The sequence below is a fragment of the Meriones unguiculatus genome, chromosome 2, assembly GCF_030254825.1.
Source record: "Meriones unguiculatus strain TT.TT164.6M chromosome 2, Bangor_MerUng_6.1, whole genome shotgun sequence".
Classification (NCBI taxonomy): domain Eukaryota; kingdom Metazoa; phylum Chordata; class Mammalia; order Rodentia; family Muridae; genus Meriones; species Meriones unguiculatus.
The window spans coordinates 32462305-32478127 of NC_083350.1; the positions used below are offsets into that span (position 1 = coordinate 32462305).

General features: G+C 41.7%; 1 pseudogene; it reads right to left on the minus strand.

Annotated features, from left to right (window-relative positions):
• Positions 1-1121: 1121 nt before the first annotated feature.
• On the minus strand, positions 1122-3376 carry LOC110562124 (large ribosomal subunit protein eL6-like; annotated as a pseudogene).
• Positions 3377-15823: the final 12447 nt, after the last annotated feature.

A 15823-nucleotide genomic window follows, 5' to 3' on the forward strand; every position in this document is an offset into this window, starting at 1 on the left:
ACTCCGAACTCCTGTCAGCTCCCCAGTCCTTTTGATCACCAGCCAAGGAATACAGATGAGACACACAGAAAGCAGTAGAAACAACACACAGAGTTTACTATAAGAAGGAGGAGCAACCCCAAGGGGCTAGAGTGAACAATGGAGCTTTGTGCCAGTATACATGTGATACTTGATATTGTCAGGCTGACAGGAAGGACCCAGAATCACCAAAGACAAGCTTCCAGGCTTTCCTGTGAGACATTATAGATGATGGTAAAGTCTGGAGATTCCTGTGAGGGGTTATCTTGATTGGTTAATTGAGATACGAAGACCCACCCTAAAGAAGGGCAGTGCCATTCCTTGGCTTGGGTTCTGGGCTTGCAGAAAAAGGAGGAGGCTATCTCAGCATGCGCATTCACCTCTCTAGGCTTCCTGACTGGGCGGACCATGTCCAGCTGCTTCAAGCTCCTGCTGCTACGATATCATCTTGGGCTAGGACTGAATAACAATCTTGAATTGTGAGCCAAAAAAGCCTCATTGTTCTTAAGCTGTTTTTTTGTCAGAGTGTCTTTTCACAGCAGCAGAAAAAAAATAGTATGCTACATTCTAGACCTTGTTTATATTATTTCCAACATTTCTAGAACTGGCAGTTTCTCCCGAAGGACATTCTCCTGCCCAGGTGATTGGCAGGCCTATTTGGATAAGCTTTCTCTTAATGTCTTTATTTAGCATATATTAATTACACATACTAGTGGGTTTCATTATGCTATTTTTACGTGCATGTAAGATATTTTGGTCATGTTAACTCCAGTTACTCTTTCTTGTCCTTTCCCACTCTCATGGCTATCTTTCACTTCCTGGCTAGACTTCCTCCTACTTCCTTAGTGTAGTGTTTTTGACCTATTTTGTTTCATTAGGGTCGCTCATAGGAGCCTGGATGAAAAATTTATAGGGGCATGGGTATCTTCCTACTGTCTGCACCACTGAAGAAAATGTTTCTTTCTCCCTCCGCAACCATGAACTACCTAGAAATCTTTGGAGGAAATGGGAGAGTGAGGCTCAGGAGCTCTATTCCCACTCTATGACAGGACCATTCTTTTTTTTTTAAATGTGTGAAGCTGTTTAATTCGGTTGTTAGCAATTTAGAAAACCAGTTTGTGAGGATACACCCCGTTTGTTTTTTCAGGGAGAACTGAGGTCACGGGCCCTGCAGCTGAGGAATAGTTTTGATCTTTGGCAAAATCTGTGAGTCCGCACACAGTCTTCTGATCAGCCTCGCGCTGCTCTGGAAATCTCGTATTTCTCCTTCTCTGTGGCAAAGATCTCACCCTCCTGATGCCTGGGGCTTGCGCAGCTTGTTTTTCTTGAAGTAAGCATCGGTCAGGTGTTGGGGTTTTTAACCTTTCTGATACCAACTCCTGTAGAGGTGGCGACGACAAACTTCTGGTGTGTTCTGCGCAGAGGAACTCTGTTGAGGGCGAGAGGTTGGGTCACAAGTAGCAAGCCACGGCCCAGCTGCTTCAGGAAAACCTCTTGCTCCTGTGGCGCCTGGTGAGGATGATCAGGACGGTCCCAGGAGGAATGCTGGCACGCAGCTTTCTCACGTGCTGCCTGAAGGGCTTTCGGCGGTGGCTCAGCGGGTTCCGAAGCTGGTCTTCTGTAGGATACTACCCAGGCAAAGCTTCTCCATCCGGGTACCTTCATTCTTGTTACCATCGACTGGTTTTGTGACAATAGCAAGGACCATTTCCTTTTTCTTTCTTCTTTTCAACCTTAGATTTTGCGGCTGAACATTTCCTTTCATACAAGGCCTTTCGGAAATATGTAGCAGATCGGGAATCCTGCCAATTCCTCGAAACAGGACAGGGTTTCGGCTGCAATGGGACTTTCCCTTTTTTAGCCTTAGCGTCACCCCTTCTCTCTGCACCAGCGGCTAGGGTTCCAGGGACAGCAGCATCACCACCGGCCTTCTTCGCTGCAGGCTTCTCCTTTGTGTCAGGCGTCTTGGCTGTTTCAACCTGTCATCTAGCAAGATGGGGAACGACAGGACCATTCTTATGACGATAATCAGAACTGTGAGTTCAGAAGTGCTATGTCTGTGTTGCACATTGAAGACCGTACTTCATAATGTTCCACCCCGTGTAGTTTGAGGGGAGCATCACATACATTTAGCAGAACAACAGCGGTAGCTTTCCATTAAGACACGTAAAGTCTCCATCCATTGGCTTTGGACTAGGTTTACAGCGCCAAGCGCTAGTTCCTTCCTGTAGTGTAGGCCTTATTCCAGTCAAAAAGTGATTGGGTACCTACATAACAGGCTTACCCTACTGCCCCAGCGGGCACAACTTGCCAAGCCAGTCAGTTAGTGTAACAAGAGTTGAATTAATTCCTCTTCCTCTTAATACAGCTTTCTTTTGAGACAGCGGCTCGCTCTGTGTTCCTGGCGGGCCTAAAAGTCACTGTAAATCAGGCTGCTTCCTCCTTACAGAGACCACTCTACCTTGGCGTCTGCTGGGATTGGAGGAGTGTGCCACCACACCCAATTTTTAACAGAAGGTGGTATTCCTGTTTTCTTGACCAGAAAGCCTCCAGATTGATACCAGTACTACTAATCTTGGGACCTTAGGCTGGTCAGAATGTTGTTTCTTTCAAGAGACCAACTCAGATCCTGTTACTTTCTTTTTCTTAAAATTAACACATATCATATATAATGGGATTAATTAATGAGCTTTTCAAACATGTATATAAAACATTTTGATCAGATTAACCTCCATTATACTCTCTTGTTCCCTTTTGCCTCCCACTGATTCCCCACTCCCCCACCCCCAATAGTTCCCTGTCTATTATTCAGAGCTCTGCAGAATCAGTCCTGGCCCTACAAGGTGCTGCCAATGAAGGGGAGGAGTTTGTCCTTAATGACGTTCAAGGCTGTTAACATCTAACTAGCTATGAGACACTTTCCATCTTGCTTAAATTCTCTGGGCAGTGTGTGAAAACATCGGTGAGGGTTAGTAGTGATGCTTTGGCTGGATAAATGAAGAGGTAGCAAGGTAGCAGGCTCTTGGAGGTGACCTTCAGTCAGGAGGCTGAGGATGCAGCATGTATGTCAGTGAGAGAAGAGGCTTGTTGTAAGATTGGGTAGTCAACAGCCCTGTTATCTTTGTTTGAGATAGGGTCTTACTATGTAGGCATGCCTGCCTGGAACTTGCTCTCTAGATCAGGCTTCATTGTCTTCCGCTGTGGCCTGGTCAGGCTGCTCCCCCTTAGAGGGAGGTGATCAAAGAGCCAGCCACTGAGTTCATGTCAGAGACAGCCTCTGCTCCCCTTACTAGGAAGCCCATTTGGAGACTGAGCTGCCACAGGCTACCCTTGTGCAGGGGGTCTGGGTTACCTCCATGGATGGTCCTTGGTTGGAGTGTCTGTCTTAGAAAAGACCCCTAGGCCCCAATTTATTGGTTCTGTTATTCTCCTTGTGGAGCTCCAGACCCTTCCAGGTCTTCTATCTCCATCTTCTTTCATAAGATTCCCTTCATCTCTGCCCAAAGTTTGGCTATGAATCTCAGCATCTGCTTTGGTACCCTGCTAGGTAGAGTCTTTCAGAGGCCCTCTGTGGTAGGCTTCTGTCTTGTTCCTTGTTTTCATCTTCTTCTGATGTCTATCCCATTTGCCTTTCTGAATGAAGATTGAGCATCTTACCCAGGGTCCTCCTTCTTGTTTAGCTTCTTTAGGTGTACAGATTTTAGTATGATTATCCTATATTATATGTCTAATATCCACTTATATGTGAGATATACCATGTGTGTCTTTCTGCTTCTGGGATAGCTCTCTCAGGATGATCTTTTCTAGTTCCCACCAATTGCCTGAAAAATTTCATTATTTCCTTGTTTTTAACTGCTGAGTAGTATTTCATTGTGTAAATGTGTCACAGTTTCTGTATCCATTCCTCAATTGAGGGACATCTGGGTTGTTTCCAGATTCTGGCTATTACAAATAAAGCTGCTATGAACATGGTTGAGCAAATGTCCTTGTGTACTTGAGCATATTTTGGATATATGCCTAGGAGTGGTATAGCTAGATATTGAGGTAGCATTATTCCTAACTGTCTAAGAAAGTGCCAAATAGATTTCCATAGTGGTTGTTCAAGTTAACATTCTCACCAGCAGTGGAGGAGGATTCCCAATTCTCCATATCTTCTCCAGCATGTGTTGTCACTTGAGTTTTTGATCTTAGCCATTCTGATGGGTGTAAGGTGAAATCTCAGGGTCATTTTGATTTGCATTTCCCTAATGGCTGATGAGGTTGAGCATTTCTTTCAGTATTTCTCTGCCATTCAATATTTCTCAGGGTCATTTTTGATTTGCATTTCCCTGATGACTAAGGATGTTGAACATTTCTTTAAGTATTTCTTTGCCATTTTATAGTCCTTTATTGAGAAATCTCTGTTTAGCTCTGTATCCCATTTTTAAATTGGATTACTTGATTTGTTGCTTTTTAACTTCTTGAGTTCTTTATATATTCTGTATATTAGCCCTCTGTCAGATATAGGGTTGGTAAAGGTCCTTTTCCAATCTGTAGGCTGACAACAGTGTCCTTTGCTTTAAAGAAACTTTTCAGTTTCATGAGGTTCCATTTATTGATTGTTGATTTTAGAGCCTGTGCTGTTGGTGTTCTGTTCAGGAATTTATCTCCTCTGCCAATGAGCTCAAGGCTCTTCACCACTTTTTCTTCTAAGAGGTTTAGTGTGTCTGGTTTTATGCTGAGGTCTTTGATCCACTTGAACTTTAGTTTTGTGCAGGGTGATAAATATGGATCTATTTGCATTTTTCTACATGTATATATCCAGTTAGACCAGCACCATTGTTGAAGATGCCATTTTTTTTTACATTGTTTGGTTTTGGCATCTTTGTAAAATATCAGGTGTCCATAAGTGTGTGGGTTTATTTCTGGGTTTATTCAGGTCCATTGATCCACCAATCTGTTTCTATGCCAGTACCATGCAGTTTTTATTACTGTTGCTCTGTAAGACAGCTTGAGATCAGGGATGGAGATACCTCCAGAAGCTCTTTTATTGTAGAGGATTGTTTTATTTCAGGGTTTCTTGTTATTCCATGTAAAGGTGAGAATTTTTCTTTCAATGTCTGTAAAGAATTGTGTTGGTAATTTGATGGGAATTGTATTGAATCTGTAAAAACTGTAGCTCCAGATGATACCTCGATTGCAAGTTCCTGAAAGCAAGATCTGCTTTTGGTAAGATGGCCATTTTCACTATGTTAATCTGCCAAGCCATGAACATGGGAGATCTTTCCATCTTCTCATATCTTCTTCTACTTCTTTCTTCAGATACTTGAATTTTTTTTTCATACAAGTCTTTGACTTGCTATGTTAGAGTTACACAAAAGTACTTTAGGTCCTTTGTGGCTATTTTGAAGGATGTTGTTTCCCTAATTTCTTTCTTAGCCCATTTGTCTTCAGTATACAGGAGGACTACTATTTTTTTTGTTTGATTTTTGAGTTAATTTTGTATCCAGCCACTTTGCTGAAGGTGTTTATCAGCTGTAGGAGTTCCCTGGTAGAATTTTTGGGGTCACTCATGTATACTATCATATCATCTGCAAATAGTGATACTTTGACTTCTTCCTTTCTGATTTGTATCCCCTTGATCTCCTTTATTTGTTTTATTGCTCTAGCAAATACTTCAAGAACTATGTTGAAGAGATATGGAGAGAGTGGGCAGCCTTGCCTTGTCCCTGGTTTCAGTGGGATTGCTTTCAGTTTCTCTCTGTTTAGTTTGATGTTGGCTATAGGCTTACTGTATATTGCCTTTATTATGTTTAGGTAAGTGATGGTGCCTCATTTTAAGGGTGTTCAACCAGCCCTGGAGAGCAATGGAGCCTGTCATCAAGACTCAGCACCAGGGCATTGTGGCAGAATCCTGTAATCCTAGCACTTGGATGACTAAGGCAGGATTGCAAGTTCAAGGTCTAAAGAAAACAAATAAACCAACCAACCTCCAGACCAAAATAAAACAGTAAGGCAGAATCAGGAGCAGGAACTATGGGTCATTGGTAGGGCGCTCCCTAGTTCCCACAAGTTTCTGGGTTCAGTCCCAGGCTAGTACAATTGTGCTCAGCACACAGAGGCACCATCCTGGATGCAGGTCCTTCAGCTTCTCCAGCTAGGCCATCAGACCACTGTAGCTCCAGACGATACCTCGACTGCAAGTTCCTGAAATACTGTAAATTGGTCTCATAAACATCTGTGGTGAAGCTGCTGCATTATCATCTAACAGAACTGAATTGCTGACAACTGATTCTTATCAAGTTTAATAGCTCAGTGAGAGCACCAGAGACAAAGAGACTTCAGCGCTGATGGCAGCGAGGAAGGACAGCTCTCTGCTTATGGTATTTTTGGTGCTGGCTATTAAGGTAGCACCATGTTTGATAGACTCTGAAAAGAACAGTTGTACTGAATCAAAGGAGAAGGCTAGTGGTCCCTGACAGAGTCAGGTTGAACAAGGCTTGGAATACGATCACGATGGAGCTGAAGTGATGTTGAAAACAGAACTCATTTCATTTAAATTGTAAATGCAATGATTCCCCCTTGATACATTTTTTTTGGAGACTGTTATCTTATTACAGGTGTTATGTTTCATAAAACAAGGTCTAAATAAACATTGTTTTGGAAACCTTTACTTGGGCTTTTTAAAGTTGTTTCGAATGATTTTTATTTTTCTGTGAGAAAAATGCTACAATAGTGTGGTGCATTTGATGTTTTCTTTGTGAGAAACTATTCCTATGCTCAGTAAGTGGAACAGTACAGAAGGAGAATCCTTTGGCCCATGCCACACTCCCATGAAAAAGTAAGGCTTGATCCCTGTAGGTGACATCTGTGACATCATACCTGGCACACCTCCCCAAACCGTGAGGATAAATACCTACAGAGCCAAGACTTCTCATCTTTATTTTCTTAAATATGTGAAAAACAGCAAGTTTTTCAGCTGATTTCAAGTTCTGGCAATATCTGCTCAGACAACTAGAAAAGCTAGACTCCTGTTGCTTGTGATGAAACAAAAATGGAACGCACTTTTGTGTGGTGTGGGTTCTGTTTTGCTCAGCCATAGGAACCTGGGAAACCTTTCTGATTGTTTTCTGGCAGTATGGGGTTTTGTGAACCAAGTACATCGATCGTCTCCAGTTTCAAAACCCTGAAGCCCGTGTTTTGAAAATGCAAATAGGCAATCCTTGCAATAGCAGGTTATTTTTTTTCCTGGTCTAGTTCTATTGAAAACAGACTTTTCTCTGCCCCTAGAAGTATAACTATTAAAGTTTATGAACTAGATTTATATTATAAGCAAAATCTCTGAGACTTCCTGCAGCCATACAAACATTACTGCTGGAACTGCCCGTGAGTGAAGTTGTAGACTCTGAATTCCACTGTGTTTCTGCAAGCAGAAGATTTTTGTGTGTGTGTTTTTTTTTTTTTTCATTTTCAGTGAGAAGAAAGCACAGATACAATTTGTGCAGAAGAGCTAATTTAGAAGTCTACCTGTAGCCTTTTTCTCCAAGGTGCAGGAAAGCTTTCCTCCTAGCTCCTCAACTGACATTGCTTTGCATAAGAAATTGGAAGACGTTTCTGCACTTAAAAAATACATTCTCTGTTTTGTAGGGCATGTATGATCATGCCATTGAACAACCCTACACACAACCTAGACTTGTCTGAGAGGCGGGAACCCCAATTGAGAGAAAACCTCTGTAAGATCCAGCTGTAAGGTATTTTCTTAACTAGTGCTTGATGTGGGGACCCAGCTCATTGTGGGTGGTGCCGTCCCTGGGCTGGTGGTCCTGGCTTTTTTAAGAAAGCAGGCTGAGCAAGGCAAGCCATGGGAAACAGTCCAGTAAGCAGCACTACTCCATGGCTTCTGCATCGGCTCCTGTCTCTAGGATCTTACCTTATCTGAGTTCCTGTCCTGACTTCTTTGATGATGAACAGTGATGTAGAAGTGTAAGCTGAATAAATCCTTTCCTCCCCAGCTTGCTTTTTGGTCCTGGTGAGTCATCATAGCAATAGAAACTCTAACTAAGACAACCCTCAAAATATTTAATACACCCCCTTAACTTCCTGAACCTATTTCATTCTTCCTATATTTAAATTTGTTTCATAGAAGAGAAGAACCCCTCCAAGGAAGAGTCACGAATGCATTCATGGCTGGGAAGAGCTTTGCATTCTGCTTGGCAGTGTGCACGTGGGAATTGTATTAGAACTTGCTGCAGTGTGTTTGAGATACCGCTAGACATTGAGAGCTTTAGGAGCTAAAAGTGGGCTAGGGTGCAAAGACAGTGTGAAGGATGATAAAACAGGAGAGGTTTTAAATCCTAAGTTGTAGAACAATGATGCTTGCAACAGAAACTTGGTATATTATTTCAACTCCCTCCCCTTTCCTTTTCATCTTCCCTCTAACCCCTCTTCCTCTCTTTGTCTCATAGACTCCATGTTGTTCTCATACTCACTGCACAGTCAAGGCTGACCCTGGGCTTCTGGTCCTCCTGCCCCTGCCTCCTGATTGCGGGTATGTTCCATTCTCAGTTTTACATAGTTCTGGGAACCAAACCCAGGGATTGGTGCACGCTGGGCAAGCACTTCAACTAAGCTACATCCTTAGCCCTAAAACTTGGCATCTTATGAGGAATCTTTGGGCTTTGTAAGTCTGATTTTTCAATAACTGCAATCTAACATACAGGTGAGTTACACATCAGTTTCTAAAGGAAGCTTTAGAAGGGATCCAGTCTGGACTCGTGATATCAGACAGGAAAAGGTTTGGGGCTGGGAATGTAGGGCAGTTGTTGAGAACTTGTCAGACTCCCACAAGGCCCTGGTGTCCACTGACAGGTGAAGTTCCATAGAGGGGATGTTTAAAGGCATGAAGGCAAGCTAGAGAAACAAGAGCATACTGTTCGCAGGGATGTCGCTAAAAGAGCCTCGTACTCGTTACTGTGAAGATCAACAAATTATGTTCCACTGAAAGTTGAAAAAACTTTTCCGTATACTCAAAATAAAAGACTTGATATAGCAACTAAATATAACATTCTAACTTATCCAGAACCGCCTTTCGATCAAACTGTGAAATCACGCATAACCAGATGGCATCCTGCGTGCAGGCAGAAGACACCCACGTGCATTGTCCAAAGGGGCTGTTTTTTCTTTCCACTTTCTTTTGGATTTCACGTCAGTTTTTCTTTTCAATGATGGTTTTCCTTTTTCACGTCTTTTATTATTCTATACATCAAATTGTAACTAGCTCAATACAAGTGTGCTCTCTTTTAAACTACCATTATTATTTAGCCCCAGCCCCTGGACAGCAGCCCCTGGACAGCACGCAGGCTCATCGTATCGTCTCCACAGGCCACTAGACGCCAGCACTACATAGGATTATTGGGTAAAATTGAAGCCTGAACACAAACTTATGTTATTTTAAGAGTCAATACAGTTAATTTCCAGATATAGTTTATCAATTTCTTGGTCAGTTGATTTCCATTTCTACTTTTAGGTTTCTTCTCTTTGCTGGCAATAGCACCACTAATGAAGGTCTGTAGCCAGTAAAAAAAAAAAAATTTCTCTTGAGCCCTTCTGAATCTGAAATGTGTTATTTTGTCTTCACTTTATAATGTCAGCTGCTTCACAGTTATTTCCTTGTACAAGTATGGAAATACTCCATTAACTTCTGCTACTGATTTTTTTTTCTCTGTGGTTGATATTCTAGGATGTATGCAGTCAAGCCGATGGTTATTCTCTTTATAAAAGCTTTTCTCGCTGAAAGCATGTAGGCATTTTTTTTTTTAAATGAGGTGAGTGTTCTAGCTCTTCCTCTCTCTCCCAAGTTGCGGGTCTTATGCAGTAGCAGTTGAGTAAGAGCTGTGACTCAAAAGAAGCATTTTCACCAGTGTGGCCCTGTGCTGGAACATTCGAATTAATTGGGAGGGTTGAGTCATTTTGCTTTATTAACGATGTGCTCAGGTGTGGGCTTTTTAAAAGAAATTGATTTTTCCTGGCACTCAGGCAGAATTTCAACCATAGGCCTCACTCGTTTCTTAATTTTACGTTGCTCTCTGCAATTATCTTTTTTATTTAGATCATATTTTTTGAGACTTTATACATAAGTACTGTTTCATATCCGTTCTACTCCTTTCTGCCCTTCTTCTACTCCTCCCACGTTTCTACCCCACTCCCTCTTAAATTTATGAATTTTCTTCTTTATTATTAGCTACAGATGTGTGTGTACACATATGTATGTATGTATGTTTGTACGTATGTAGTATTCATGTGTTTATCTATCTTCTCCTTACCCACCTGTCCTCTACCTATAATCCTCTGAGTTCACGTAGTGTTCGTCGCCTGTACATATGTTTAGGAATGACCACCTGGGATCCAATAATACCTGGGCTCATTCTTGGAGAAACTGGTTCTCCAACTTTCTGCAGCCATTGATTTCATGCTGCTTTTTTCCCCAGGGATCGCACTGTATGAAAGTTGCCTCATTCACATTGCCATGTCATCTGGTATTGTCATGGTGTGGGTCTTGTTTAAGCAGCCATATTGTTTAGATTTCGTGGGTATATCTTCCCTGTCATAGCCAGAAGGTACTGTGGCCATAGGCATCCTGGTCCCTTGGATCTGACAATCTTTGCATCCTCCTTCTGGGATGTTCTCTGAGCTTTATGTGTAGGTGTCTATGCTGTAGGTGTATGGATTAGGACTGGTCATCTCATGGTCACTTAGTCTCTGAATTTTGGCCAGTTGTGCATTTCTGTAGTAGTCCCCTTGTGCTACAAAAAGAAGCTCCTTTGATGAGGGTTGAGAGTTGCAGTAGTAGGTTCTTTAGGGTCTATGCCCTCTTCTTCAGGCTTAGGTGATTGGCTAGGTTTCTGGTACCAGACATGAATTTCCTCCTACTATGTGGGCCCTAAGTCCTATTAGTCAGTAGTTGGTTGTTGATACATTCAAAATGCTGCTTTTGCACCACTGGAGAGAGCTTTCCAGGTGGCTCATTGTTGTGGTTTATAGGCTTTACAGCTGGGAAGGATTATTGATTGCTTTTCTCCCTTGGCAGCTTGTATATCACCTTTGGGTATTATGCAAGCCAGTCCTCAGGGAAGCTTCTGGGTCAGTTCCAGCTGGATTCTTCCAAGTTCTGAGTCCCAAGAATGTGGTATCTTCAGAACAGGCTTTTGCCTTCAAGTTTTGGGAGGCAGCCAAGGGCAGTAGCAATAGCCTGTATTGTTTTGGAGATTCCCTTGACCAATAAACTTAGAGGGTGATTTCCCATGACTGTTAATGGGATTTTGTACATGACTTTTTTGGGGGGGGTACATTAGCACTCCATCTACCATAACTCTATTTAAATTATATACATATAAAATGCATTTATTTGTATTATATAAATGAATTTTAAGTACGCTTCTAAAATAATGGTTTTTTGGCTTTTACAAACATCCCTAATGTTTTTTTTTAATCTTTCCTCCTCCCCCTCTCTCTCTATTGTACCCCTTCCCCACTCCCCAGTTAAAATCACTTCCCCGGTTAGAGCTCCTCTATTCCTTCCTCTACCCTGCATAGCAACTGTGTTTTTCTATACCCTCCACAATGTTCCCCTCTCACTTTCCTGGCTGTTCCAGTTACTTCAGGTTATAGTCTCAAATCTAAAGATGTGAGCTTAGGATCCCCAAATAAGAGAACATGTGGTGCTTGTTTTTCCGGGGCTGAGTTACCTCAGTCTAACATTTTCTAGTTCCATCCATTTATTTACAAATTCATGAATTCATTTTTTTTATTTACAGCTGAAGAAAATTCTGTTGCATGTACCACATTTTCATTATCCACTCTTCAGTTGACAAACAATTAGGTTGTTTCCATTGCCTAGCTATTGTGAATAAAGTGGCAATAAGTATAGCTGAATAAGTGTCTCTTTAATAGGATTCAGAGTCCCTTGGGTGTATACCAAGTGTAACGAGCTTCTTGTTGTGTGTGCATGCGGACATGGATGTACCATGGTGCCTGTGTAGACACCAGTAAATAACCTCTGTGTCAATTATCACCTTCTACTTTGTTAGAGACAAAGTCTTATTCATCATAGTATATGCCAGGCTGCCTGGCCTTATACACTTTGGGGAATTCTTTTGTCTCTGATGCCTATCTCACTGCAGGTGTGCTGGGATTATGGATGTAAGGTACTGCACATGATTTACCTGAGTGTTGGAGATCTAAACTCTGTTCCTCATGCTTGTGGGGCAAATGCTTTATCCATTGAGCCCTCTCCCCATCCCTTGCATATTTTTACGATTTCTTCAGATAGATGATAAGGACTTCTTTAGTTTTTCTGTTGACCTTCTTGTCTCTATTATTTTTTCATGCAATGTATTTGTCCCTCTCAATTCCTCTCAGGTCCTCCCCACCTCCTTATCTGTTTAACTTTATGTTCTCTTTCTCTCTCTCACTTAAAAAATTCCCACAAAAGCCAAAAATGAAAATCAAAATAGACAAAGAATCAGCAAAACAAAACAAAAAAAAAAAAGCCTAACATAAACAAAATAAAATAAAAAAGTGCAGGCCCCTCCCCCCCAAAAAAAAAACAAAACAAAAACCCAACAAGCCCAAAGTCATGAATTTTGTTTTGTGTTGGTCAGCTATTGGGTGTGAGGTGTGCCCTGGTGGAGGGTTGATAGACTTAGTAACACTCCATTGGGGAAAACAGATTCGCCTTTTGCCGATGGGAACCAATTGCAAATAACTTCTTGTTTAGGGGTGGAACCATGTCTACTTCCCCCTCTCAGTGCTGGGACCCTGTCTGGCTTAAACCTGTGGTGCAGGTTGGCTGGGCATGGTGGTGCACACCTTTAATCCCAGCACTCAGGGAGGCAGAGGCAGGCAGACTGCTGTGAGTTTGAGGCCAGCCTGTTCTACAAAGTGAGTCCAGGACAGCCAAGAACCCTGTCTTGTAAAACCAAAACCAAAACCAAACCAAACCGAACCAAACCAAAACTAAACAAAAGAAACCAACCAACCAACCAACCAACCAACCAACCAACCAACCAACCAACCAACCAAACAGAAAAACCAAAATTAAACTCAAAAGAAAACAAAAACAGAAACAAAAAAACCCTGTGCAGGTCTTGTGCATGCAGCCACAGTCTCTATGAGTTCATATGTAGATCAGTCCGGTTGTGTGAGGAGACACTGTTTTCTTTGAATCATGCATCCCCTTTGGTGCTCACAACCTTTCGTCTTTCCCTGAGGAAAGAGAAAAAGATATAAATTTCTGAGCCTTGAGGGGAGGGGTATGAAAAGAACATATCTCTTTGGACTGAGTGCTCCAAAATCTTGTATTCTTTGCAGCTTGTTCAGTTGTGGTCTTAGTGTTAAATCTCCATCTACTGCAAGAAAAGCTTCTGTGATTATGGTTGAGAAATGCACTGATCTATTATAGCAATGTCATTAAGAATCATTTTATTGCTATGTTCCTATAACAGAAAAATAGTAGTAGGTTTTCCTTTAGACCTCTGACATATTTAGTGTCAAGTTCTTGGCCACTTTAGCAATACCATGCTTGGGTTCCATCTCATGGAATGGGTCTTAAGTCCAGTAAAAGTGGTTGGTAATTATCATAACATTTATGCCACTATTACAGGCACATTGCTGTTGTGGGGTTGCAAGGGTTGTAGATGGGTGATATTGACCATTAACTTTCTTCTCTGGTAGTATGCAGAATACCTTGTTGCACCATGAACACTAGTCAATAGGGGTGAAGCTTCTAGTTGGGTACCAGCTTGAGTCCTCTGTGTTTGATGACATAAGTATGATGCCTTCAACAGTAGGGCATGACCATCAGGATGTGGAGAGGAACCAAGGGCTTTGGCAATAGTCTGTGATGTTTGGTGGTCTTGTTGGTGTCTCTGGTACCTCTTTGGCCAACAACTCAGCAAGATATAACTCATTTTACTGGATGTTTGACTTGGTGGCATAAGATGATGAGTTGAGGCATTGCTGCCCTCATTATATGGTGATTGCATTTACATCCCTTTCCTATATGTACATCCGCAGTTGCAGGTTTTCATACCGTTTTCAAAAGGCATTTAGTCTTAGTTGTCTCCCCTCATATTCTTTCCTTTACCCTAGTTTCCCATCCTCTTCCCCATTTATTCTCCCTATTCTAGTCCCCCCCCTTTATCTTTCTATAATATGATGTTTTATTTTCCCTTCCTTGGGAGATCTTCTTACCCACTGGTCCCTTACTAGGTACCTCACCTCTGTGGTTATTCAGTAGTGCAAATATAAATAAAAAAATTGAAATCTAACATATGCATATAAGAAAAAAATATGTTTGTGTTTTTTTGAGTCTGGGTTACCTTACTCAGGATGATTTTTTTCTAGATCCATCTATTTACCTGAAATATTTATTTTTTTTAACAGCTGAATATTCCATCGTGTAAACGTACCACACTTTCATATCTGTTTATCAGTTGGCTGACACGTAGGTAGTTTCCTATTTCTGGCTACTATAAGTAGAGCAGCTGTGAACATGGATAAGAAAGCATCTCTGTAGTAGGATGTAGAGTGCTTTGGGTATATGCCCAAATTTACCTCCTTCTCTTACGCCATGCTTGAGTTTTCCTCAGTTTTACCTTTCACTTTAACAATTTTCTGTTTGACCATGTCCATAGAATCATTTATGAAATCTTAAATTTCAGTTATTAAAATAATCTGTCTTAGTTAAGGTTTTTATTGCTGCCATGAAGCATCATGTACAAAAGCAGCTTGGGGATGAAACGATTTATTTGGCTTACATTTCCACAGCGCTGTTCATTATCGAAAGAATCCAGGACATGAACCCAGGGCAGGAACCTGGAGGCAGTAGCTGACACAGACCATGGAGGAGTGCTGCTCACTGGCTTGCTCTTACGTTTTTGCTCAGCCTGCTTTGTTGTAGAAGCCAGGACTACCGCCCAGGGACAGCACTATGCACAACGGGCTGGACCCTTTCCCAGTGATCACTAGTTAAGAAAATGCCTTACAGCTGGATCTTATGGAGGCCTTTTTCTCAATTGAGATTTCCTTCTTTCAGGTCACTCCAGCTTATATTAAGTTGACATATGATTTTTTGGGGGGGGGTTTAACTTATGAGCTTGTAATTCCATCTTTAAGTGTTTTTCTAATAATTTCATTCTTAGAGAATTTCATACATACGTACATACATACATACAACGTGTTTTGAACGTGTTCACCCTCTACTCCTGCCATCCCCTAACTCTTCTTTCATCTCCAGACCCAAGTTACTCCTCCTCCTTCCAACTTCATACTTGCCTCCTCCAGATAACCCACTGAGTCCACTTTGTGCTGCCTGTGTATAAATGGTTGTGGGGCCATCCACCAGATCACACTCAACATATCAGGGGCCACACCTTCAAGAAGACAGACTGTTTTTCCTCTAGCGGGCATTAACTATTGACAGACCCTCAGTTGAGCTCTTTATAAAAATGTATTTTATTTTAAATGTTATAACAAAAATATGAGTTAAGAGGTTCATAAAAATTTTGTTTTTCTGGTGCTGGAGAGATGACTCAATCAGCAAGGTACTTACCACAGTCTTTTGAGGATCTGAGTTTGGATCCCAGCACCTATGTAAATAGCTAAATCCAGCCTTCTTAACCTCAGATGTGTGGTGAGGCATGGACAAGAGGACCCTTGGAGTTTGCTGAGCAGCCAATAGAGCCAAATCAATGAACTCCAGGTTTAGTGAGAGACTGTCTAAAAAAGTCAGGTAGAGAGTAAAGAGAGAAGATACTTTATGTCAACT